Consider the following 24,794-nt stretch of genomic DNA (forward strand, 5'->3'; position numbering starts at 1 on the left):
TACACGGGTCTGCTTTCATCCTAGATGGACAGTGATTTTGTTCTTAATAGAAAAGTCACTCTGGCTACTAACTTATCTTCCTTGCCCATAATGGTTCTATACTAAAATTATCCTTGGATGTTCCCATCTTGATACTCTATGGGTAACCATTTCCAATTTAGAAACTCACTTCACAGCAAAACGAGTGTGGCAATAAAGCCATGCTCATGGAATCCACTAGATTAACCAGGTTCCCAACCATTCTGAAGCAGATGGTTTGCTAGAATGGTGAAATGGCCTTTGGAAGACTCAATTACCATGCTAGGTAGGTGGCAATATCTTACAGGGCTGGGGCCAAGTTCTCCAGAAGGCTGTATATGCTGAATTAATGAATGTCTAACCTATGGGGCTCTTTCTCTCAGATTTCACAGGTCCAGGAATCAAGGTTTGGAAATAGGAATGCTACCACTTACAATTACTCCTGCTGTGATGTGGATGTAGTTTGTTCCTGCCCAAACTCATGCTACATTTAATTGTTATTGTGGTGGTGTTGGAAGGTGGGACCTTTAAGAAAACCATTAGGTCATTAAGAGGGATTATACCTTTCTCACGGGAGTAGATTAGTTACCATGGGAGAGCTTTTTTATGAAGCAAGACTTCCCCTTCTGTTTTGTCTCTACTGCATGTGCCCACTTGCCTTTCCACCTTCCATAATGAGTTGAAGTAGCACCAGATCCTCCTTGGTGTGATACTCTGCTTCTAGCCTCCAGAATCATGACCTAAAATAAATCTCTATGCTCTATAAATTACCCAGTCTTGGGTAATTTGTTATAGCAACAGAAAATGGACTAAGACACTCCTAATTACCCACTAGCAAAAATTCTCACACACTCATGCTATGTCAGCCTGGGAATCCTGATTCCAAAGGGAGGAATGCTTCCACCAGGAGAAACAACAATGATTCCATTGAACTAAAGATTGCCACCCAACCACTTTGGGATCCTCATGCCACCAAATCAGCAGGTCAAGAAGAGAGTTACTCTATGGACTGTGGTGATTTATCCTGACTCTCAAAGGGAAATTGAGCTACTTATCCACAATGTAGGTAAGGAAAAGTATGCTTGGAACAGGAGAACCTTAGGACATCTTGCAGTATTACCATGCCTTGTAATTAAATTCAGTTGAAAACTACAACTTGACGCGGGCAGCACTACTAATGACCTCGACCCTCCATGGTTTAAGCAGGTTGGAGTCAGACATGATTACCTCTGAACCTTTCAGATGGTTCTTTCCTCCAGATCAAGGCAGTTTACTGGCCAATACTCAGCTGGATCATCAAGGGAGTTCCTTTGAAGATCTCTAAAATTCTCCCAGTGTATAGCTTCCTGGTTTCTGATCCTGAGAACTTCCGCCACCTTGGAGACCCTCATTCTCAGCTGTGTATCCTCCATTCATGGAATTCCCTGGGCTACACCTTTGTTCTTCCTTTTTCATCAACAGCTTGGAGATATTCTTTAGGCAGTAAGGTGGGACAATCATAGGACTTATGCAATTTATTGAATGTGTCTCAGGAATCATTGCTTGTTGCCCAATGCCCAGTTTCCTGAAAATTGTTGTTTTGTGTCTTTTGTCCATTTTTTGGTTGTGTTGTGTAGGCAACTAAATCTGATATGGATGACAGTAGATCAAAATAGAGGTTATTTCACCTAGATTACAAGCATAAATTCCTATTACAGTTATCTCTCAGTACTCATGGGGGGATTGGTTCCAAGACCCCTAGTGATCACCAAAGGACTAGGAATGCTCAAGGCCCTTATATTAAATGATGAGTATTTGCATACAGTCTATGCAATCCGCCCACATTCTTTAAATCATCTCTTAATTACTTACAATACATAATGCAATAAAGTTATTATATTATTTAGGGAATAATGACAAGAAAATAGTCCCATTTATGTTCAGGACAGAGGTACTTTTGATCCACAATTGGTCAAACCCATAAATGTGAAATCCACAGACATGGAAGACTGACTGTATATGGATTTGAATAAACTGTTATGATCACAGAGATGAGGAAAACTTACAACCTGGAAAACTGGGTAATACTTGGAAAATGAAATAAAAATGGATGATTTATGGATCAGCAGGACTTTCCAAAGTGGAATCATGGAAGAATATGGTTGTTCCCAGGAAAGTTGAGTAGCTTAGAAGGCCGAGTAGAGGTGTGGATTAGAATGTGGATAATTACTTGGAAAAGAAGACTGAGTCTACAATGTCAAAATTGTGTGCCTAATTAAGGCATTTGGAGTTTTGTCTTGTAATCATATATGGGATAGTAATGTATTTAGGTGATTGAAATGGTGACTGGCACCTATTAGTTTTAAATGAATAGAGACTATGCCATGCCATACAATCCCTGGCAATGTTTTTGTTTGTTGTTGTTGTTGTTTGTTTGTTTGCTTTGACTTGTTTTGTTTGTTTGTTTTTGTTTTGTTTTGTTTTTACTGCTCTTCCATTTTTTAGTGCACTAAAATCACAAGAATAGCAACTTTTTTCTTTCTTATTCAACAATGTATGTTCAGCAACTACCAGTGGGTCTAACATATTAGTATGCAATGGTGCTAAATCATAATATTGAATAAATGAATAAACACCAGTAAATCATACTAAACTGACACAACAACCTTTGTGTTCTAAAGAAAATAGAGATAGGCCTGGGGCTAGGATTGTGGCTCAGCCATAGAGGGCTTGATTAGCAGGTGCAAGGCCCAGGGTTCGATCCTTAGCACCAAATAAAAATAAATTTAAAAAAATAAATAAATAAAGATGTTCCTCTCATATCTTGAAGATAAAATATTCTCAATGTACTTATAATGGGATAAAATGAGGATAAGCCAATATTTAAAGAAATAGTGGCTAAGATTTTCTAGAATTGACAAAAGATGCAGATCCTCAGGTAAAAGAAGTCCAGTTCTGGGGTAAAAGGATCCCATAGGTGGTAAAAAAAAATCCATACCTTGACTCAGCAAAACTAAACTACAAAATACCAAGGACAATGAGCAAATTTTAAAATGAACAAAAAAGGAAACATAAAAACCATAAAAAACTAGAAGACATATTATCTACAAAAAAATAGCAATTATATTAACTGCTGACTTATCAAAGCAATAATGGAAGCAAGAAAACCGGGTAATAACTGTTACACTGTAATTCCCAGTGAGATATTTAAGACAGTTTAAGACATAGGAAAAAAAAATTACTTATGATAAACCTACTGTAGTAGAAATCTTAAAGATTTTTTTTTAAGAATAGAAATAATGATCCCAAAAGGAAGTGTGAGATACAAGAAGAGATAGTAGTAAACAGAGATAATATCAAATATGCCTGAAATTTTGAACAACTTTTGCGGATATACATAGCATAACAATGCCTGTTTTATGAAGAGGATAAGAATATTGATCCCCGAAGAGGGGTGAGTAGGGTCCATCTTTCCAAAATCTTCATGTTCTTTTGAGGATGGTACAGTTATTGACTGACTGCAGATATTGTTGAGTATCTTGTTAGCAAGTAAAATAAAAGGGATCAGTTCATAAATGGTAAAAAAAAAAAGAAAAGAAAAGAAAAAGAGAGAGTGATATTTTAAGAAAGAAAAAAAGAAACTTTAGACAACATAAAGCAAATCGAGAAGTCAGCAGAAAGTAAAAAGAAAAATAGAAAATAATGGAAAAATTGATATGAGTTAAGAGAGGAATTTAAAATACATCAGTTATCACAGGGAACACAGTAAACTGAAATCCAAAACAAATATGAGCAGACTCAGTTCTTCAAAAAGTCCTGTTCTATGCCATTTACAAGAGAAATATCTAAAACACATGACTACAACACTGATAAAGGGATGTCAAATATTAACTGAAAGAAAACACATATGTCAAGAAAGATGACTCTATGGAAAAAAAGAAAAAGAAACATTACTAAAGATAAACATGGTGGAAGGTTCAGTTCACCAAAATAAAGCATTTTAAACTGATAAACATTCTCTTCAAAATACATGAAGAGCCAGGTGTGGTGACCACAGGCCTATAATCCGCAACTTGGGAGAGTGAGCCAGGAGGATATCAAGTTGGAGACCTGCCTCAGCCTTTTAGTAAGACACTCAGCAACTTAGTGAGACCCTGTCTCAAAATTAAAAATAAAAAAGGCGGAAGTTTGTGGCTCAGTGGTAGAGTGCCCCCGGGTTCAATCCCTAGAACCAAAGTCGGGGGAAGGAAAGAAAGAAAGAAAGAGAAAAAGGGGGAAAAAAGACAAAAGGCAAATATGCATTGCCTTAGGAGAATTAACATAATTTTCAGTAATCAACACATCAAAAATACAAAATAACTCCTAGACATATAGATTTGAACATAATTAAGTTTGATCGAATGAACTTAAACAGAAAACAGTGTCCATCAACTGGAGTATGCATTACCTTCAAATACAAATAATAAAAAAAAAAGACAATGTAACCTGAATTTCATAAAGCAAATCTCATTGGATTTCAAGGAATTAAAAGAATTAAGTAAATAAACAAATAAATGAAAAAATTTCGAAATAGTTTTTAGAAACATAAGCCCAAGGGGAGAAGACAATGAAAATTAGAAACTGCTTAAAGCTGACTGGTTAGAAAAGTAACTGTATATGAAATGCATCAGATACAATAAGGTGATCTATAATATTAAGTATATTAGAAAAGAGAGGACTAAAACTTAAAAGGTGAAAAAAGCAATCTTCAGCAAAAAGAACAAAACTGCAGGCATTGTACTACCTTCAAAATAGCCTGAAAAGCTGTAGTAAGCTAAACAGTATGGAGTTAGCATGAAAATAGACACATAGACCAATGGGACCAAATAGGGAACACAGAAAGAAAGCCACACCGACTGCCAGCTGATTTTCAACAAGATGCCAAGAATACACACCAGGGAAAGGACGGTCTCTTTCAAAAACAGTGCTGGAAAAATGAGATCAAAATGCACAGGAATGAAAACGCCATCTCTATCCTTCACTACTCACAAGAATCAACTCAAAATGGGTAAAAAACTTTGGAGTACTATGGGACATAGTTAAGAAAACATAGAATAAACTACTAAGAAAAACACAAGATATAGACGTTGGTATAGACAATAATTTGGGGGAGGGGGGAAAACTCAACTCCACAGGCAACAAAAGCAAAAATTAGGCCAAGAGAGGGTTCCAGGGCTGTGGCTCAGTGGTAGAGCACTAGCTTAGCATGTATGAGGCCCCAGGTTTGATCCCCAGCACCACCCCTCAACCCTCTCCCCCAAATAAAAAGATAAATAGAATTACATCAAACTAAACTGCTTCTAAAGAGCAAGGGAAATAACTAATGCTGTGAAGAGAAAAAAACACATAATGGGAAAAAGTATTTGCACTCTAAGCATCTTATGATGGATTAATACCCAGAATACACAAGAAATTCAAACAACTTGATAATTAAATTTAAAAAAACAATAATAATGTTACTTTGAAATATAAAAAAGATATAAATAGACTTTTTTTTTCAAAAGAAAACATACTGATGGCAAGCAGGTATATGAAAAATTGCTCAACATCATTAATCATTTAAAAAATGCCAATGAAAACCACAGTGAAATATCACCTCACATCAATTAGAAGGATCAAAAAGACAAAAATATCAAAAGCTGGCAAGGATGTGGAGAAATGGAAGCTCTTATATTGGTGGAGACCTGATTTTAGTATGTCCACGATGGAAACAGTATGGAGGTTCCTCAAAAAATTAAAAATAGTGCTGTCCTATAATCCAGCAATTCTCCTACTGGACATTTATCTAAAAGAAATGAAAACAGTTGTCACAGAGACATCCGCATTCCCAGGTTCATTACTGCACTTTTCACAATAGCCAAGAAATGGAAACAACTTGAGAGTCTATGAGTTGAAGAACTGGCAAAGAAAACGCAGTACATATGTACAATGGAATACTATTCAGCCGTAAAAAAAATGATGAGAGTCTGTAATTTGTGGCAACATGGATAAGCCTAGAAGGCATTAAGTGAAATACGCCAGATACAGAAAGATAAACACCATTGGGATCTAAAAAAGCTTATCTCATACAAGGGCAGAGTAGAAATAACAGTTACCTGAAGCTTGGAAGAGAAGGGGTGAGGGAGAGATTGATCAATGGGTACAAAGTTAGTTAGATTGCATGAATAAATCCTGGTGTTCTGCTACTCAGTAGGTTGACTGTAGTTCAGAACATTATGTTGACTATTTCAAAACAACAAAGAGAATTTTCAGTGCCCTCAACACAAAGAAATGATAAATATTTGAGGTAATGAATATATCAAATACCTTGATTTGATCATTATACAACAAATACATTTATCAAAAATCACACTGCACCCCACAATTGTATATAATCATCATGTGTCAATTAAAAAGAAAATAGAAATGAAACGATTGAAGAGCTAAAAATCCAACATAAGAAATGTTTGAAACATCAATAAGATACACCAAAAGTAATAAAATTTAGGAGTTAATCAAAATGTAATGGTAATAATACATTTAAAATAACTAAAAATCAATAAATCCAATCTTGATTCCTTAAACAAAATGTTAAGAATTGCCAATGTCAGAGTTTGACCTTGGATAAAAGAGAGAGGGGCATAAAGACCCTGGAAGAGGACTATTACCAAAGGTGAATAGAAATTTCTTGAATAGATTAGGAAAAAAAATCTATTACCAGTTTAATTCTAAAGGATCCAAAATCCTACTGTGGAGCAGAGGGGTTTGAGATATATTTCTCCCTTCCAATGCCTATGAGAAGGTGGCACATAGGTGCTTATCTAACCTGAGAACCAACAATCAGATATCCAGTCTTTCCCTACAGAGCAAGTCCAGTGGAATTCCTTCTGAGCACGATATGGTCGAAGTGTGGCTTCCCACAGTTAGTAACTGTTCTTAAGGGCATCTCCACCCTTCCTGATTTTATCAATGTCATAACTCAAAAATGAATCAATAAAAGCCATCATTCCCTTCTCCTGAGAGTGTTCAGATGGAGTGACACGGTAGTAACGTCACAGTGGTGATAGACACAGACATAGAGAAGAAATGGAGATTGACAATTTCTGAGATTTCTTTGTATTCTTTCTGCCAGTTTTTGTTTTTTCTCCATTTCCCCCCCTAATCAAATGTATTCGTAAGTCAAAATAAATGTATAATTAGAAATATATAATGGAAATTGTTAAAATTACAGATCAGTTTTAACATCTACTCTTTGCTGGAAAAAAAAAATAGGTCACAGTTGAAACTATTATTTATTTCCTTCCAAACAATGTATTGTAAAGTTGCTTGATTAACTTTTATTAGGTGAAAATCACATTATCCTGTTTAAAAAAAATACATAGCTAAGTTCTTTTGTAAAAATTCTAATAACTTGAAATATTGAAAATTGAAGGGAAAAAGTCAATGGATTTTCAGGGCTAGGGATACAACTCAGTTAACAGTAGTACTTTCCTCAAATGCACAAGGCCCTGGGTTCAATCCCCAGAACTATTAAAAAAAAAAAAAAGTCAGTGGATTTTCATAGAGCCTTTCCCATGACACACTTATTTTACTTTATATTCATTCATCCTGATGTGGCAAACATTGGGCTTTCTTTCCTTCAGTTGAAAGTCTGCCATTTCAGCCTTGGGGTTTCCGTGGGCCTGGGCTGGTGACAACTTTGGACGTCTCAGGCCACAGTGACTGACCACAACATGTCCACCCTCCTCAAACTCAGTTGCTTTAGCCACTGGGCCACAGGATTGGGAAACCTTGCAATAGAGATCCTGCTACTCCAGGGGGTACCTGAGCCCTGCCTGGCCCTTCCTAGAGAGCAGTAGTCTAGATACCATGAGAGAAGGTGCAGGTAGGAGAGAGAAGCCAGGTGGGGGAGCAATAGGTCAGACCAGAAGAGGAGATTGGAGGATTGGGGTCGGCCTGGAGACATTGACCAAGACGAGAAACAGTCTATTGAGGCCCAACCTTGACCCTGCATAATGCTCCTCTTAACCTCCCCCTTCTCTCCAATTTTAAGGAATCAGCCCAATTCCAGAACCTTCCTTAAATATTGTCCTCTGACACCACAATGTGAAAAATATCATTTTTCCTCCCTACACTTCTAGATCTAAATGAAGAAGTTTCTTTCTCCCATATGCACTACTACCACCTGCCATGCTCCATGTTACACAGAAGGAGGAGAAAATCCTATTAAAGGTTTACTTGATGTATATCCATAGACACTGGCCAGTGTATGATGGTTCTGACTGCAAAATTTTAGAATAGTACAAAAGTGACACTTATTCAGTAGAGATCGTACTTTGGATTTTGAATTTTGATTTTTTAACTTTTCCCCCAGATTAATGATAGCAATATGATACTTTCTCCAGATGCTGGGCAGCCTCCGCAAGATGCAGCTCCCTGTAAACCATGGGATCCTGAAGGTCAACAACCCGTATTGTACAATGTCTGTATTCAATAAATTACTTGAGATAGTCAATGCGTCATCATAAAATAATTTTTGTTTTAGAGGATTTTGCTCATCCATAGGCTAACCTTTTATAAGTAGGCGTTTTTATATTAAGAACACAAGCATGGCTAGGTACAGAGGTGCATGCTTGTATTCCCAGCTACTTGGGAGGCTAAGACAGGAGGATCACATGTTCCAGGTCATCCCAGGCAACTTAGTGATACCCTGTCTCAAAATAAAAAATAAAAAGATCTGGGGATGGAGCTCAGTGGAAGATTGCTTACCTAGCATGTGTGAGTCCCTGTACCACAATAGTAGTAGTAGTAGTAGTAGTAATATAGTAGTAGTAATATGAGGATGTTTAAGTAGGGTGGGCTAAGCTCTGATATTCAGTAGGTTAGGTGCATTACAAGCATTTTCAACTTACAGTTCTTTAAACTTATGATGGTTTTTTTCAAGCTATAACTTCATTGTAAGTCAAAAGCATCAATACTTTAATTATTGGAGGAAACAAGCTAATACACCTTACCGTTTAAAGTTTTGTCTTTATTGCAGATCACTTGCTAAGACAGGAGAAATTTTTTTTCAGAAATATCAAAAACCTAAATCACAAAAAATATTAAATATTCTCTAATATAACCAACCTCAGCCCGATATCTTAACATGTGACCATCCACTTAAGCAATTGAGCAAACTCCAAGTTTCTGTTTTAATATCTTCTTGCAGGTAAGTCACACAATAATGTATTTTCACTCCAACCTCTTAATACTTTGAAAGAAGTGTTTTTCAATGCAATTAGCTTTAAAAAAAAAAAAGGTAAAGGACCATAAATATTTTTCATCTAAATACTCCATTTTCTCAGAACATACAATATGGTGAAAATACCATTGATGTGGTTAGGTGCCGGAACATTTTTCTTAACACAATCTCTTAAAGCCCAGGTATAATGAGAAAAAAAATCTTTATTAAGTTTGATATAATTTGGACATTTTTACTGAAAACGTAGATTTATTTTCCCCATTAGCAAATTCCAGCAGCTGGAAGGGATGGAGGAGGAGCCGAGTACCAACGTTCTGTTGGCATCTCTTGCATGCCTGTTGCATGCCTGCCATCTAACGCCTGCCCCTTCTAGCAGGGTGAGGATGTGTGACATTCTTCCTTAAGTCTGTGTATGAATGATGATGGCTGTTGCTAATTGTTTTTAGGATCTTTCATATCTGGTTTGTATTTTAAGCAGAAAGAAAAGAAGGTGTGATTCACCTGGAAAAAATAAAATCGGCAGACTGTGTCTGATTCACCCTGGAATTTTACCCTGCAAGTGCCATTGCTATTTTTCGTTCTCAGATTGCATTCTAACAGTGTGCATACTCCACACCTATTACCCGGTCCAGACAAAGATTAGATTGTCATATACTATATAAATTAACTTCAGGGGCTGAGGGTTGTATCTGAAGGTAAGGAGTACTCTTGGATAGATTCAGTGTTTCAAAACTCACTTAGAAAATTCCAGCAATGATATGCCCTTAGAACTATCCTCAGAAACAAAAGATTCAAATGAAAGATTGCATTATTTAAAATAAATGGGCCTAGAAATATCTGGGTACATTTGAATTCTAATTCATAGAAAGTATTTTATGAAAAATGTATAGACATACCCATTAAGATGACTATTGTTTATAGGGAAAAAGAAACAGAAAGTAAGTTTCGGCAAGGACATGGAGAAATTGGAACCTCTCTGTTCATTATTGTTGGGAATGTAAAATGATGCAATTGCTGTAGAAAATAATTTAGTGGTTCCTCTGAAAATTACATAGAAGTACCATATAATCCAAGTATCTCCACTTCTAGATATATATATATACCAAAGAATTGAAAGTGCGGATTCAACTAGGTATTTTTACACCAATATTTATTGCAGCATTATTAATGATAGCCAAAAGATGGAAACAGCTCAAATGCCTAGCAACAGATGGATAAATGAGCAAAATGTGTGATCTACATAAGACAGGAATATTATTCAATCTTAGAAAGAAATGGAATTCTAACACATGTGACAACACAGATGAGCCTTGAAAACACTGTGCTAAGTGAAATAACCAAACACAGTAAGGACAAATATTATATGATCCCAATTATATAATGTACCTAGAATAGTCATGGATAGAGACAAAAAATAGAGTAGAGGTGATCAGATGCTGGAGGTAAAGAAGAATGAGGAGCTACTGTATAGTGAGTATAAAATTTCTGCTTTTGACAATGAAAAATTTATAGGATAGTGGTGATAGTTGTACAACATTGTGAATATATCATAACACTGAATTACACATTTAAAATGGTAAATTTAATATTATATATATTTTGCCACAAATGAAAAATAAAATTTAAATGCCCCTCAAAAATCAAAAGACATCCAATGCAACTTTTTTCAAAATAAAATGCTAGAGCCAGGCGTGGTGACACACATTTGTAATCCCAGTGGCTCGGGAGGCTGAGGCAGGAGGATTGCAAGTTCAAAGCCAGCCTCAGAAACTTAGCAAGGCCCTAAGCAATTCAGCAAGACCCTGTCTCTAAATAAAATCTAAAAAAGGGCTGGGGATGTTGTTCAGTGGTTAGGCACCCCTGGGTTCAATCCCTGGTACCAAAAAAAAAAAGTCTAAAAAAAATTTTTAAAGTGTTTTGTACACAACTAATCTCTTTATCTGGTGCATAAAGAAAGGAATGAGAAGGAAATGGTATCACCTCACTGCTACAGAGAGGCTAGCCAAGGCCTGTGGACTTGGAAAGGTCAAAACAATCCCTCAAAACCACAATATTGTCCCATGAAAAAAAATTTTTTTGGTTGACTAAATATTTCACTTTTTTATTGTCTTAAATACATAGTCTAGGAATGGAAACATTTATGCTCTTAACTCTGAAACACAGCCAATTCCTTCATCCTTATGGTTTTCCCTCCTGGGGATTCAGTTAACACTACAATCAATCCATTAAACTAATTTATGTTCAACAAACACAGCCACCTAAATCAAAAAATAAATATATTTTGCAGAAAATTATCGAACCATAGAGTCATATTTACTAGCTATGTAATTTTGGATCAACCCTTCTCCCTAGAAACTCAGTTTCCTAATCTGTAAAGTGGGAATAAATATGAGACCACAGAAGTACCATATAATAAAATAATGTGCAAGTATCACCCTGAGGATCCAAATATTTTTTAAAACATGAACAAATAAATAAAGATAAAGAAGCAACTGGGAGAAAAGAGGGAAAGAAGAATGTTAGAATTTTCTTCAGACACCCATATTTAACACGATTTTATCTAATTTGTGTAAACTTTTATGCAAAATGAAGGTGGAGATTTACAGAATCGGATCTGAAATTCACTGATACACTTAGATCTACTTTATGCTGTACTAATTCTAAAATAGTCAGAGCAAAAATAAACCAAAGGACACCCGTAAAACAGACAGACAAGAAGATACAGGGGAAACCACATATACCTAGATAATCACCACAATAACTGCAAATAGCTTGCAATTGTGAATCACAAAACATTTGTGCTATGGTTTCTTCCCCACCACCACCCCCTTCATGAAAACAAAGAAGTTGTTTTTTGGGGTTTTTTTTCCTAATAAAAACACTGGTTTGTGGGTTTGAATTAATGTTTTTTTTTACTCTTTGTGTCAAAGTCCTAATGACTATCAACCCAAGTATGAAATAGTAATAGTTTCCGGCACAGGAAATTTGATTGTTTAACAAAGGAGAATAAAGAGACCACCTTGTATCACTGAGGACAGCACCTAAAACAAAAAACATTACAAGTTTCCAACTTTTATGTCATAAGGGAGTTTGATCACTTTGGCATTAGCCTTGGAGAAAACATTATGTGAATATTTACTTTCCTGACATGTTGAAAGTTATTTCTTATATCCAGATAAGAAAAGAACATACCTTCCCTGACATCCATTTTAATAGAAGGTAAATGATTCATGAGATTGCGTTACAGTGACTTGACTAAACTCTGTTGGTTCTTTAATTCAAACTCTCTGAAAATTATGATTGCATAATGGCAATGATAACACAAGCTGTGCCAAAGAAACAATATTTTGCTGGGATCCATGGCAATGTCACAGTCGTCACACGTATAGAACAAGTCTCTAGAACATTAGGTCATGTTTACCTCATCAGGTAAAATTCGGGAAGTATAACTACAGAGCCTCATAGTCAGGTAGTTAATGAATTGATTTTAAACTCATTTCTCACTCTTCTACATAATACAGTGAGCCCTGACCTCTAAATTACATTTTCTCAAGAACCTGTGTGTGGTTTTTCATTTTAATGTAGTGGCAGTGATAGATGACATCAGTTATTCTGAAATGATGAAAACACGTTCATTTTCTCTGTATAATCATTATCCACCTTAGATTGGACTCTATGCTGGTGAAGTTTCTTGCCTGATTTTGACAAGATACTTGAAGTCCATTCACCCATATCTGCTGAAGATAAATATTAAAAGATAACATCTACTTATCAGAAAGTGTACATACAACAATATTATCTAGATGGCTAAAATTATAATTGTTAACCTATCTAAAATAGATCTTTTTTTTAGATATCAGCTTTTAAGAGAAAGTTTTTAATTTAAGTTTAGTTTCTCTTCTAATCCACTTCTTTGTATGTGTTAAAAGCACATGGAAGATAGGACTAGAGTTGTGGCTCAGCGGTGGAGCGCTTGCCTAGCATGAGCAAGGTGCTGGGTATGATCCTCAGCACCACATAAAAATAAATAAACAAAATAAAGGTATTGTATCCGTCTACAACTAAAAAAGATATTTTTTAAAAAAGCACATGAAAGAGACATTCAGGAATATATATATATATATATATATATATATATATATATATATATATATATATATGGTTTTGTAATGAAATGAAGATAAAATGTGAAAAAAGTAATTGCAATATAATTATATTGCTAGGGCAATACTCAAAGGAACAAAGCAGCAGAAGAATTTAGGAAGGGAAGCACTCAACTCTCCAAAAGAGATGCTCCTCTGAGTGGGATCTGCTTTTTGGTACTGGGGACTTAACCTAGGGGCACTTAACCACAACCGAATCCTTTTTTATATTTTATTTAGAGACAGAGTCTCACCGAGTTGCTAGGGCCTCGCTAAGTTGCTGAGGCTGGCTTTGAACCAGTGGTCCTCCTGTCTCAGCCCTCTGAGCCACTGGGATTACACAGGTCTGTAGGCTTCTTCGCTAACTTTCTTAGGGGAGATAGTTCTACACACTTGCCTCAAGTTAAATCAGAGGAGGAACCACAATAGTGAGAACAGCTTGCATTTTCACAACTGCTACTTTTGCTATAGTAGATAATCCAAATTGTTTCATTTATCTGGGCTTGCAGTGGCACTTAATAAGGAGAGAAAGGAAGACTTCTTAACAGGTGCAAAGTTTTTGAAAGTATGTTTATTCAAGCAGCGGAGATCACCACTGTTCTGCCTTTTTTAAAAGCTGAAAGAGAAATGAATCAACATCACTGCAGAAAATATTTTCTTCTTTGAAATGCTGGGAGGAGCCACTGGGTGACGGGGGTCCAGCAAGAGTGTCCAACCCCAATGGCAATAGCACTGCGGTTGAAAATTTTTGAATAAGAATGATGTTGGGCAGAGGTAGACAAATTTTTCTGTAAAAGATCAGATAATACATAATTTAGAATTTGGTCTGTCACAACTGCTCAACTCTGCCTTTGTAGCATGAAAAACAATACCAGATAGATGAAGCCCATTTCCAATAAAGTTTTATTTAAAAAGTCAGGTGGCAGGACTTGATTGGCCCTCCTGCCTTGGTTTGCTGTGTCCTAATATATGTCATTTCTCTTCTTAGAGAATCCTCTAAATTTTGGTTTTGGAATTGAAAAGGATTCCGATGATCATCATAACTCTTCAGAAATAGGAATCTAGCTTTAAGAATCATAACCAAGATAGAACAAAATCTCTAAGTTCTAGCAGGAAAAGAAAAACCTTAGAACTATATTCAAAAATTAAAAAAATACTCCCTACTTTAAAAGTAAATACTTTTCCACTAATATTTCATAAAATAAATTTAAAGATTTGACAACATGCCCCCCCCAGCCTCCACAAAAAATAGCTAAATGAACAAACCAGGGTACATACATTGGTCCTCTAAACCAGAGATTATTGTTCTATAGGTCTTGATGCCATGGAGATTCAACAAATTACTTCAGGGGCATTATAAACTTGCTGCAGTTGTATGAAAAATGTCACATATATACGCAGTCTCATGATTTCCTTGATCTAAACATTTAAGAATTTAAGATCAGCTGTAAAACCACACAAAGTCATACAAAGAGTGTGTTTCTAGAACAACTATTTCTCTCTGAGGCTGTCAGCATAATTGAAAAGCATGGCATGATTAGTAGATTTGGTTCTGTGTCTTTGACAGTTTGAACTGGCTGCCACAGATGACCACATCATTTCTGAGCAACTGCATGAAACCTGGCCTCCAAGACCTGTTACCTTCCAGTTTGGTCAGTTGCAAAGACACGTTTTCAAATCTGAAGTTTCAGTGTCTGCTTAGTATTTAATATTTTTACTGCCTTGTTCCAAAAGCCTTGCTAAGGTAAGTGTATATAGTAACATGATGTAAATTTTTAAAAGGTAAGCAAGATGGAGGCCAAAGGCATGTCACGTAAGGACATAAAATAAAGCCACTAATGGGAATGTTTCCAGTACAAGATCCTTCCCTCACTGTATCAGATGTGTCATTTAACTTCTTGGTGCTTCTATTTCCTAATCTTTAGAACTTGAATAGATGATTTCTACATGATATTTTCCTTATACTCAGGATTTATCAGTGGTGTAGTAATCAGTCCACAAACATTTACTAAATCTCCATTGTGAACAGAGCATTTTATTAGGTGGTATGGTGAGTCAGAAGTAAGAGTTTCGCCTTCTGAATCATTAGCCTCATTTCCTGTATTAAGTGTGCCTTTTTGAGAGGTTCTTCTGTCATCTGGCCCCACGGTAATCAGCTTATGAAATCACACTTAAATTATAGCCTAACTAAAGAAGGGCCCCATGTACCTCCTCCGATTGAGAAAGCAAAAAATGGAAGAAAGAATTGTACCCAGACAGAGAACAGGAGAAATGGTAAACACTTTGATGAGAAAAGAAATAATGAGTACTTCTTTTAGTCATTACAAAACACAAGATTCGGAAAATAGTAAGAGAAATAGAGCTAAAGTGGGGATAAAATTATGCAAAGCTTCAACAAGGTCATTGGAGTCACCAACGTTGGGAAAAATAAGTGACATCTCTTTCCAAGTGAAAAGAGTATAAAGGCTATTAGGCACGAAGAAAGAGAGAAGGATTTCTCTTTGAAGAGTCAGTACTGTCAAGATAAAACAATACTGATCATGCCGAAACACATTCTTCAAATATTGTATAACTTATGTATAACTCTTTCTAAAGGTGCTCCATTGAGTGTAAGTTTTAATTTACCTGGTTAAGTAGGTTAAATAGTCTCCTTCCCCTGACAGACAGACACACACACACTTTACTAACACACACACACACACACACACACACACACACCTTACTAAGACACACACACACACACACACACACACACATACACACACACACCCTACTAAGACAGAATCTAAATATTCTACTTTTCTTCTTTTTGCTTTCATTGCATAAGGCTAAATTGCTGAGTCATCGTGATGCTCATGGATGATATAGGCATTCTCTAAATTATGGAACACAGCTACATTTGCTGCTATATGACAGGAAAATAGAACTGCTCCAAGCAATGAACACTTAGTCTCTATTTTTATGGTTGTTACCATGTAGTCACAAACAAAATTGATGATGAAAGAATTAAGTTAATCTATCTCGTGCAATATCATTAGTCACTTCCTAGGTTCTGGAGCTCCCTACAGCAAAGAGAGAATAGAATTTCAAAATATTACCGTGCTAGCCGGTTTTATAGATATCAAGTTTGTACAGGCACATAAATCAGAATCTATTCAAAGTAAGGAGCAGATGTTTAAATTATTCCAACAAAGTAAAATCATCTTCTCTCTTATATGCTACAAATCCTCAGCCTTTTCAAAAGCATGAAAGCTGCAAAATAGATTGAGATTCAACATCTAGGTAATTTATATTTGCTTTGAATTCTTAGCACCAAAGTGGTGGGACCTGAGGGCATCATGCTATTTCCAGAGTCATAAAAATCTGTGGCAAGCAGTCCCCTGCATATGGAGGCAGAAACCAACTCTACTGAGTTTTTAAGTAACGATGATAATCTTATTTTAAACATTTATTCTAAGCCAAAATTAAGACCATAGTAGGAGAAAAAAATCAGAATGTACAATAATTCAAAGACGTCACAGAAGAGGTCCTTATATTTTTTTAAGAAATCATATTCTGTTTGTTCTTCATTTTTATTTATTTTTGCAGTCCTGGGGAATTGAACCCAGGGTGCTCTACCACTGAGCTACATCCCCAGCCCTTTTAATTTTTTATTTTAAGACCGGGTCTCACCAAGTTGCTGAGGCTGGCCTCAAACTTGGGATCCTCCTGTCTCAAATTGCAGGATTACAGGTGTACGCCACCACGCCTGGCTCATAGACTTTTTAGCTTTATACTCATCCTCCTTACAAAAGGTGATTTATCCACTTTCACACCGTTTGAGTGTATTAAGATATGTGACTGTATGATTAAACTGAGTCTGTCTGAAAGACACAGAATGAATAGAAGCAGTGCTGTTCCTGGAGTTGTTTCCCAATGTTGCTTCTAGCTTAACGCTTATCTGTTCTGTGCACACCCTATGATGAGAGATTACAGACAGCAGATCCTGTATCTATGTTTTTTTTAAAAAAAACATGGAGTACAATTCCTAATACACTTTGTATGAAGCAGAGCTTTAGTTAATAATAATGAACTTGGACTTTCTTACCATGGAATCTGCAACTATATTTCACCAGAGCAGCACATCAATAAAGCTCTAATATTCTGAGTTACTTTTGGACTTAAAGAAATTACCACTCTTATACAGAATATAAAATGAATCTATCTTACACTGAATGGCCATAAAAAATTCTTAATCAAAAATCTCCACCATCACAAAACCAACAGTAACGTAAACTCTCTTAATAACCGTGTAGTAATAAAAAGTTAAAATTACACCCCAATTAAATTTCAAATGTGGGCTGGGGTTGTAGCTCAGTGGTAAAGTTCTTGTGTGAGGCACTGGGTTCGATCCTCAGCACCACGTAAAAATAAATAATTAAATAAAGTTATTGTGTCCACCTACAACTAAAAGTATTTTTTAAATTTCAAATGTAAACTAATATGTAATAAAGCAGAAATAAAAACAAGGATATTTTGTTTTGAGAAATGTCTGCTTGGGTCCTTTATCCATTTGGTTTTTTTTGCTATTGAGTTGAGTTCCGTATCTATTCTGGATATTAACCACATGTAAGTTGTGTAATTTATAAATATTTTCTCCCATTTCTGTTGGGAGATTCTGTAGCTGATTGCTTCCTTTGCTGGGCAGAAGCTTTTTAGTTTGATGTAATCCCAATTATTTACTTTTGCTATTGTTGCCTGTGCTTTTTGAGTCTTATCCAAAAGATCTTTGCTTATGACAATGTCTCAGAGCATTTCCCCTATGTTTTCTTCCTGTAGTTTTACTGTTTCCGATTTTACATTTAAGTCTCTAATCCATTTAGGGTTGACTTTTGTTGATGGTGAAAGAGGAAGGTCTAGCCTAGTTCTTTTGCAAGTGGATGTCCAGTTTTCCCAGTACAGTTTATTAAAGGACCTATCCTTTGACCATTGTGTGTTCTTGGTACTTCTGTTGAAGATCAGTTGACTGCAAGCATGTGGATTTGTTTCTATGTTTCTACTCCATTAATAAGGATATTTTTGAAACCAACTTGAATAATCATCTTAGGATATTATCAAAATAATAAATATGTAAAATTTGAGCAGTGGGAAAGATTCTCTGCTATTTCATAATTATTATGTCAGTGAAACTTAAACTTACAAAGGGAAAAAATCACCTTTGTTTATAACACCAAGAATGTGACTCTCAAAATATTGTTTAAAACATAAGGGTGGAAGAAGTCATGGAAATTTTTTAAAGATTTTAGTGTGGCAAAAGCTTTCTAAGTTTGATAAAAATCCACACTAAAAAAGTTAAAGTCTTACTATAAATTTATGAACACTGCTAAATTCTGTCTATATGGAATTAAAAAAATGCATGCCAAAAATATATAAGGGAATTACAAATCATCAAGGTATTTATCAACTGGAATAGTTTCAGAGAATGAACATGCTTTGTCCCAATAACTGGGTGCATCAGGAAAGCTGGAATTATCTTCTTTGGAATCTTTATATCTCTAGTATCACCTAAATATCAGACACCTACTACCCCTTCAAATACCACTGAATGAGAAAAAGTAATAAATGGATGAATGATTGGGGCATCAACTAAAGTCATATCCTTTGTTTGTGATAATGCTGTGGGTAGTCATAGAATACATTCCTTTGACGCTCCCTTTCAGCCTCAGTTATAAAAGCCAATTTATTCACTCCCATCTGGACTCTTGGGTCAAGGTCACACATATCAAATTAACCAGGTGGGAGAGGGATGCAATCTGTGGCCAAAACTAACCAGACCAGTGTCCTACAATGTTTGTCTCTCCTGAAGATCTGGGGGTATTGCTTTAGGCTTTGTTAGGGTAAATCTAGAGTTGGTCTTACTCTCAGTGCTGTCTTTTCTGGTTTCCCAGGATGTCAACAAAGTGTTGTGATCTTTCTTCTCTGGCAGGGATGGAACTTCAGCGCTGTTCTGCATGCCCTTTTCTTAGGATGCTTAGCCTTCGCTATTCTGCTCTCCATACTATGGTTACTACTCTCTAATAAGTTTCAGGAGATCTCAACCTGCACACAAATAGTTCAGTCCTCATGAACAAACCCAACATGGACTCCTGATCTTCTTGCTGGAAAGCTTTCTCATTTCTGTGCCCTGACTCACAGATTCCATCCATTCAACCATCTCAAAATCTGAGGTCTGCTTCCTCAGTTCAGTGGAATCACCATGCTCAGCTCAGGCTCCAACTCTCTGCACCACAGTAAGGAAATTATCCCTAAGCACAAAGTTGGGTAATTGTAGGATGCATCTCATTAGCTTTCTTCTCTAAGATCTAGCTGCCTGAAAACAATCGCCTCATACATTTCAGTCAATTCTATGGTCACTCGTAATGAGAAGTCAAGGTCAGTACCAAATACTCTGTCATAGCTATAAATAGCATTGAAATTTTTTAGCTTTTCTTTTTTTTATTAATGCAATACAGACATATGTAATATTTGGGTTCATTTTGACATAGTTATACAAGCATGGCATATAATTTGCTCCAATTCAGTCCCTAGTACTTCCCCTTTCCCTCTCCTCCCTCCCATTGTTCCCTTTCACCTGCACTACTCGTCTTCCTTCTATTTATTTATAGTTTATTTTTTAATAGTGAAACTAGCATTGAATATAATGGGATGGGATAAAAGAAAATAAGAGAGGATAGATTGGAATGTATGGCAGCGGGTCTCTAGCAAAAGTGAATATTATTTTGTGAAACATTTACCTTAATTAAATATACTCATAGGTGTGGTAGGTATTGAAGTAAGGTGCATTTCTTTCTTTGGTTCGTAGTCAAAAGTCGTTTGAAAGTCATTGAACCAGATCATAATGCTTGCCTCAATTTCTTTTAATATTGGGCTGAATTCATCTCAGATGGAATTTCAACTCAGATGATGGTTTTTGAAGATTAATATCTCTTAAAATTCTAATATTTTTTTATCCTCTTTGCAAAAATTACACAGAATACTTCGATAATGTGACTTACAGTTTTCTTCCAGAATAAGCCCACCACTCTTCTCCTTATCTTTTGATGAATCTCTATCATCTAGACTAGTACCTTGTATATTTTAATATGTAGGTGAATCACCTGGTGATCTTGTTGAAATGCAGTTTCTAATTCAGTCTGTCAAGGTTAGAGTTTCAAGTTTTGCATATATAATAAGCTCCCAAATGATGTCAATGCTGATGGTCCATGGAAAATGGTTTGAGTAGCAAGAATCTAGAGCAGAGGTCAGCAGACTCTTTTGTAAGAGCCAAGGCACTGAAATGTAAATTATAGTCTACTGACACCTGATCTTGAACAGTCCTGGCCACCAGAACTATAATGCAAGATATATGTATAATGTTTTCATTCTAATCTTTCAATTTTTATTTGTTTAATCGTTCTAGGGACTGAATCCAGGACCTCACACATTCAAGGCAAGCACCCTATGACTGGAGCCACATCCCCAGACTTTTAAAAAATTTTATTTGTTTTGAGACTGGGTCTTACAAAGTTGTTCAGGCTGGCCTCAAACTTTTAATCCTCTTGCCTCAGCCTCCTGAGTATTTTGATTACAAGCATGCAGCACCACACCAAGCTATATGTATAATTTTACATTTTCAGGTAGCTACATTAAAAGATGTTAAAGAAATAGGTAAAAATATTTTAATGATATGTTTTATTTAATCAAATATTTCTATACTATTGCTTTTGACATATATTCAATATGAAAATTACTGTTTTTTTCATATATTTCTTGAAAATCAACATCCGTCTTACCTTTACAGCATATTTTAATTTTGATTTACCATATTTCTAGTTCTCAATAGCCACATGCTACAAGTAGCTGCTGTTTTGGACATTGCAGATCCAGAAGGGAAAGTTTCTTTGACATGTGATACCCTTCGTGATCGGCACCTGCTGACTTCTCTAACTTCATGTCCTCCCTCTCATCCACCACCTTTGATTCACACTGTACCAGTTCCATTCCTGGACTATATTTCTCCATCTATTTGAAATGCTCTTATCTCACATATTCTTGACCTGAAAACTTTACTCACCCTTTCCCTAAACTGAAGATATGCATCAAGACATTAGAAATTTTTCTAGAAAATTGCATAATGTTACAAAAATGAAAGCTATTGCTGCCAGGTGTATTAGCACACACCTATAATCCCAGCTATATACTCAGGAGACTGAGGCAGGAAGATGGCAAGTTCAAGGCCAGCATAGGCAATTGAGTGAAACTCTGTCTCAAAATAAAAAAAAAAATAAAATAAAAAGGGTTGAGGATAGAGCTCAGTGATAGAGAATACCTGGGTTTAATTTCCAGTACCTAAAGAAAAAGAAAAGGAACAACTCTAGTGCTATTATATTACTTGTTTGTTTGGGTTACTGGGAATTGAACCCAGGGATGCTCTGCCACCAAGCTACATTCTCAGCCCTTTTTATTTTTTTTTTATTTTGAGACAAGGTCTGGCAATGTTACCCAGGCTGGCCTCAAACTTGCGATCCTTCTGCCTCAGCCTCCTGAGTAGCTGGGATTACAGGTGTGCACCACTGTGCCAGGCTAATGTTATTATTTCATATTCCTAATTTTAAAATAAGCTGAAAATTTGGTAAGCTAATTACCTAATAACTTCTGAGGTAAGAGGAGTGGGATATTCCAAGAATTTAATATACTTTAAAGTCTCTCCCATCCTGAGTTTAATTCCAACTTTTATCACTGAGACCATAACAATAACATTGACTTCTTAGGTCAGACCTCTCAGATCTTAGGAATCACCAAATAATGTAAGTTTTATTACTGGAAATTTCCTTTTAAGATTTTGTTTCTCTGAACTGATCATATTTTTAACAAAATCAAATAAAGCTCCAGACAATAATCTTGATTCAGAAGTTCTGCTAAACCATAAGTCGTTTCCAGAAAAAGTCCAAGGTAGTGTATTGTGATTGACCAGAAGTACAATGAGATTGGGAATCATTTCAATTCTATAAACTTTGACCACGATATTGGTGCTCACCCTCAAGCACTTTAGTATCTCCAGGGCACTTTTAGAGGTTTAAATGTCCAACCAATAGTATTGCAATCTCTGGAGAGGTGGACCAGGCATAGATAATTTTTCAATCTCCCTACCACCTTCCAAGTGAGTCTAATGTATGGTCAGGCTGAGAACTACTGGGTCTATCAGCCTCCATTTATTTGCAAAAGACTAATTCTTTGCTTGCAGATTGCTGTAAGAATTAAAAGAGAAAATGTGTTATAAGAATATCATCACATTTTAGAAATTAATAGGAGCTCTTTCCCATCTTTTTGCTCCTCCAATTAATTTCTTTGTTTTCTATTCATTGGTTGGACGCTAGAGCTGTTTTCCTATCAAATAATGGTTTATTCAATAGGTTCATGTGTTGCTTTTAGTTGAAACTGGCCAATAATGGTGATTCAACTTCAACCAACATGTGCAATACTGTAGACTTCTTGCCTGTGACATCACTCTCAGAACCTCTCTGAGCAGGGATAGACTTAAAACACTCTCTTACCTCCAATCTATCTAGATGTCCCCCTAATGCCCCCCAGAAAGATTTCCCCACTACCTTGAGAATGTTGTAACTTTCAGTGATTCATAAAGTGTCATTCCTTCACCAGAATCTCCTAGAATGTCTTTAAAAGGCAGGTTCCTGGGTCCAGCCCTCAACCTATGAAACCAGAATCTCTCAATTTGTGACCCCTGCCATGGTGATCTTATCAAGTTTCTCAGGGGATTCTTATGCATCTTAATACTGGCCTGCGGGCTGTAGATACAGCCATGGAATTGCTTAGTTAACATCCTAACTGCTACAATGAGAAAGAGACCCAAGAGTTAGGTAAGCTGACTGTTAGTTTGGTATGAGGAGTGATGGTGGTGTTTTAAACAATGAAATAGCACTTGGAATTCTAAAATATTTTCCCAACTTTGAAAACTTTTTTTTTTTTTTTGCTCTAACAATTTCTTAGTGTAGAAAGGGCTTTAAAATAGCATATAATTCAATCCCTTGTTTTATGAGAAAGAAAGGCTTTAACTTTCCTAAAGTTACCTACCTGGTAGCACTGTATAGTTTAAGGTAAATAGCTACCAACTCCTCTTCTCTGAAAAGGGAAGGATGTGTGGTGGGTTTGATGAAGACGCAGCGCTACACTAGCATGTGTGTGTACAGGGATTGGCCTCCCCCCGGCCCCAATCTCCAGCTAAAGTCAATTTCTCTTCCTCTTCTCAGAAGCACAAGCACCTACCTCGTTTCACAAATTAGGGGAATGGTCACTAGCCAAGGAAAGCTTCTATGTGGACTGCAGATTTCAAATACATAACCAAATAAAAAAGAATGTCTGCACTGGCTGTAACTGACTTGGAAATGATTTACTTTGAAACACAGGAGACGGTAGGGCAAAAGTGACTTGTGTGAAGGTAAATGATTGTCAGAGCCATGGGGATGCGGTGGCACAGGTGAGCCTTGCTAACCAACTCCCACTTGGGGGCAGAAAGTCTGCGGTGGAACATGGTCATTCCCAAATCCGGAATGACCATGAGCAGTAAAAATGGATAACACGGGTATCGTTGGAGTAGCAATCCCTTCTCCAGTCACAGCTTTGGAATTTGTAAATGCACATCTAGGGATGCAGAACCATTATTCTTGTTTACTTAACTTGACTCCCTACTATTATTGCTTTCGTTTTTTACTGTGAAGTGTTTTTGCGTTTCCGAAGCGTGATTCATTAAGTAATTGCCATCCTCCTATCTGGGTCATTGGTCATATTTATTGCAAAAGAAAAAAATGCAAATCATTATTCAAGAGCAAATTCCACATATTTTCCACGTCCTAAACTTTTCAACCTCTCTTATTTTGTTCAGGGCTGATTCGTTCCAAGGAACAGCACATTCCCCAGAGGTAATCGGACTGCAGCAGGAGAGGACAGGGCTGGTCCTCAAATGATAAGTCTGCAGTGTTCTTGCCATTTGCTGTCCTAGCATTAGGCTCTGTCTCCTAAACATCATTAAGAGATTTAAAAAATAAGCCTGTGGCTGAACTGGGTAAAATCACACTAATTCCTAAATCGTGGGGAGAATTTACACACACACACACACATACACACACACACACACAAACACGCATTTCCCTTTCCTGTTCTTCTCTACAGAGTAAACAGGTCATATTTTTGACTATTCATTTTACTGTAGGAGGAAAACATAAGAGGTCAGGGGGAATGGGTCACACAACTGCCCCCTACTTGAGAAGAACACGCAGTTCACAAAATAAGAGCTGTCTGGAGTTTGTGTGTAGAAAGTGTTCCTGTTTATAAAATGCATGTGGCATGCTCCTGGTATC

At 36.3% G+C, this 24,794-nt stretch overlaps 1 long non-coding RNA gene across 1 annotated transcript; it reads right to left on the bottom strand.

Annotated features, from left to right (window-relative positions):
* Positions 1-13,953: 13,953 nt before the first annotated feature.
* On the bottom strand, positions 13,954-23,806 carry LOC144378411 (uncharacterized). Its single transcript, XR_013440066.1, has 2 exons — positions 23,704-23,806; positions 13,954-14,189 (listed from the first exon to the last, which is right to left on the bottom strand). It is a non-coding gene; the product is annotated as an uncharacterized LOC144378411 (long non-coding RNA).
* Positions 23,807-24,794: the final 988 nt, after the last annotated feature.

Source organism: Ictidomys tridecemlineatus, chromosome 6 (genome assembly GCF_052094955.1).
Source record: "Ictidomys tridecemlineatus isolate mIctTri1 chromosome 6, mIctTri1.hap1, whole genome shotgun sequence".
Lineage (NCBI taxonomy): Eukaryota > Metazoa > Chordata > Mammalia > Rodentia > Sciuridae > Ictidomys > Ictidomys tridecemlineatus.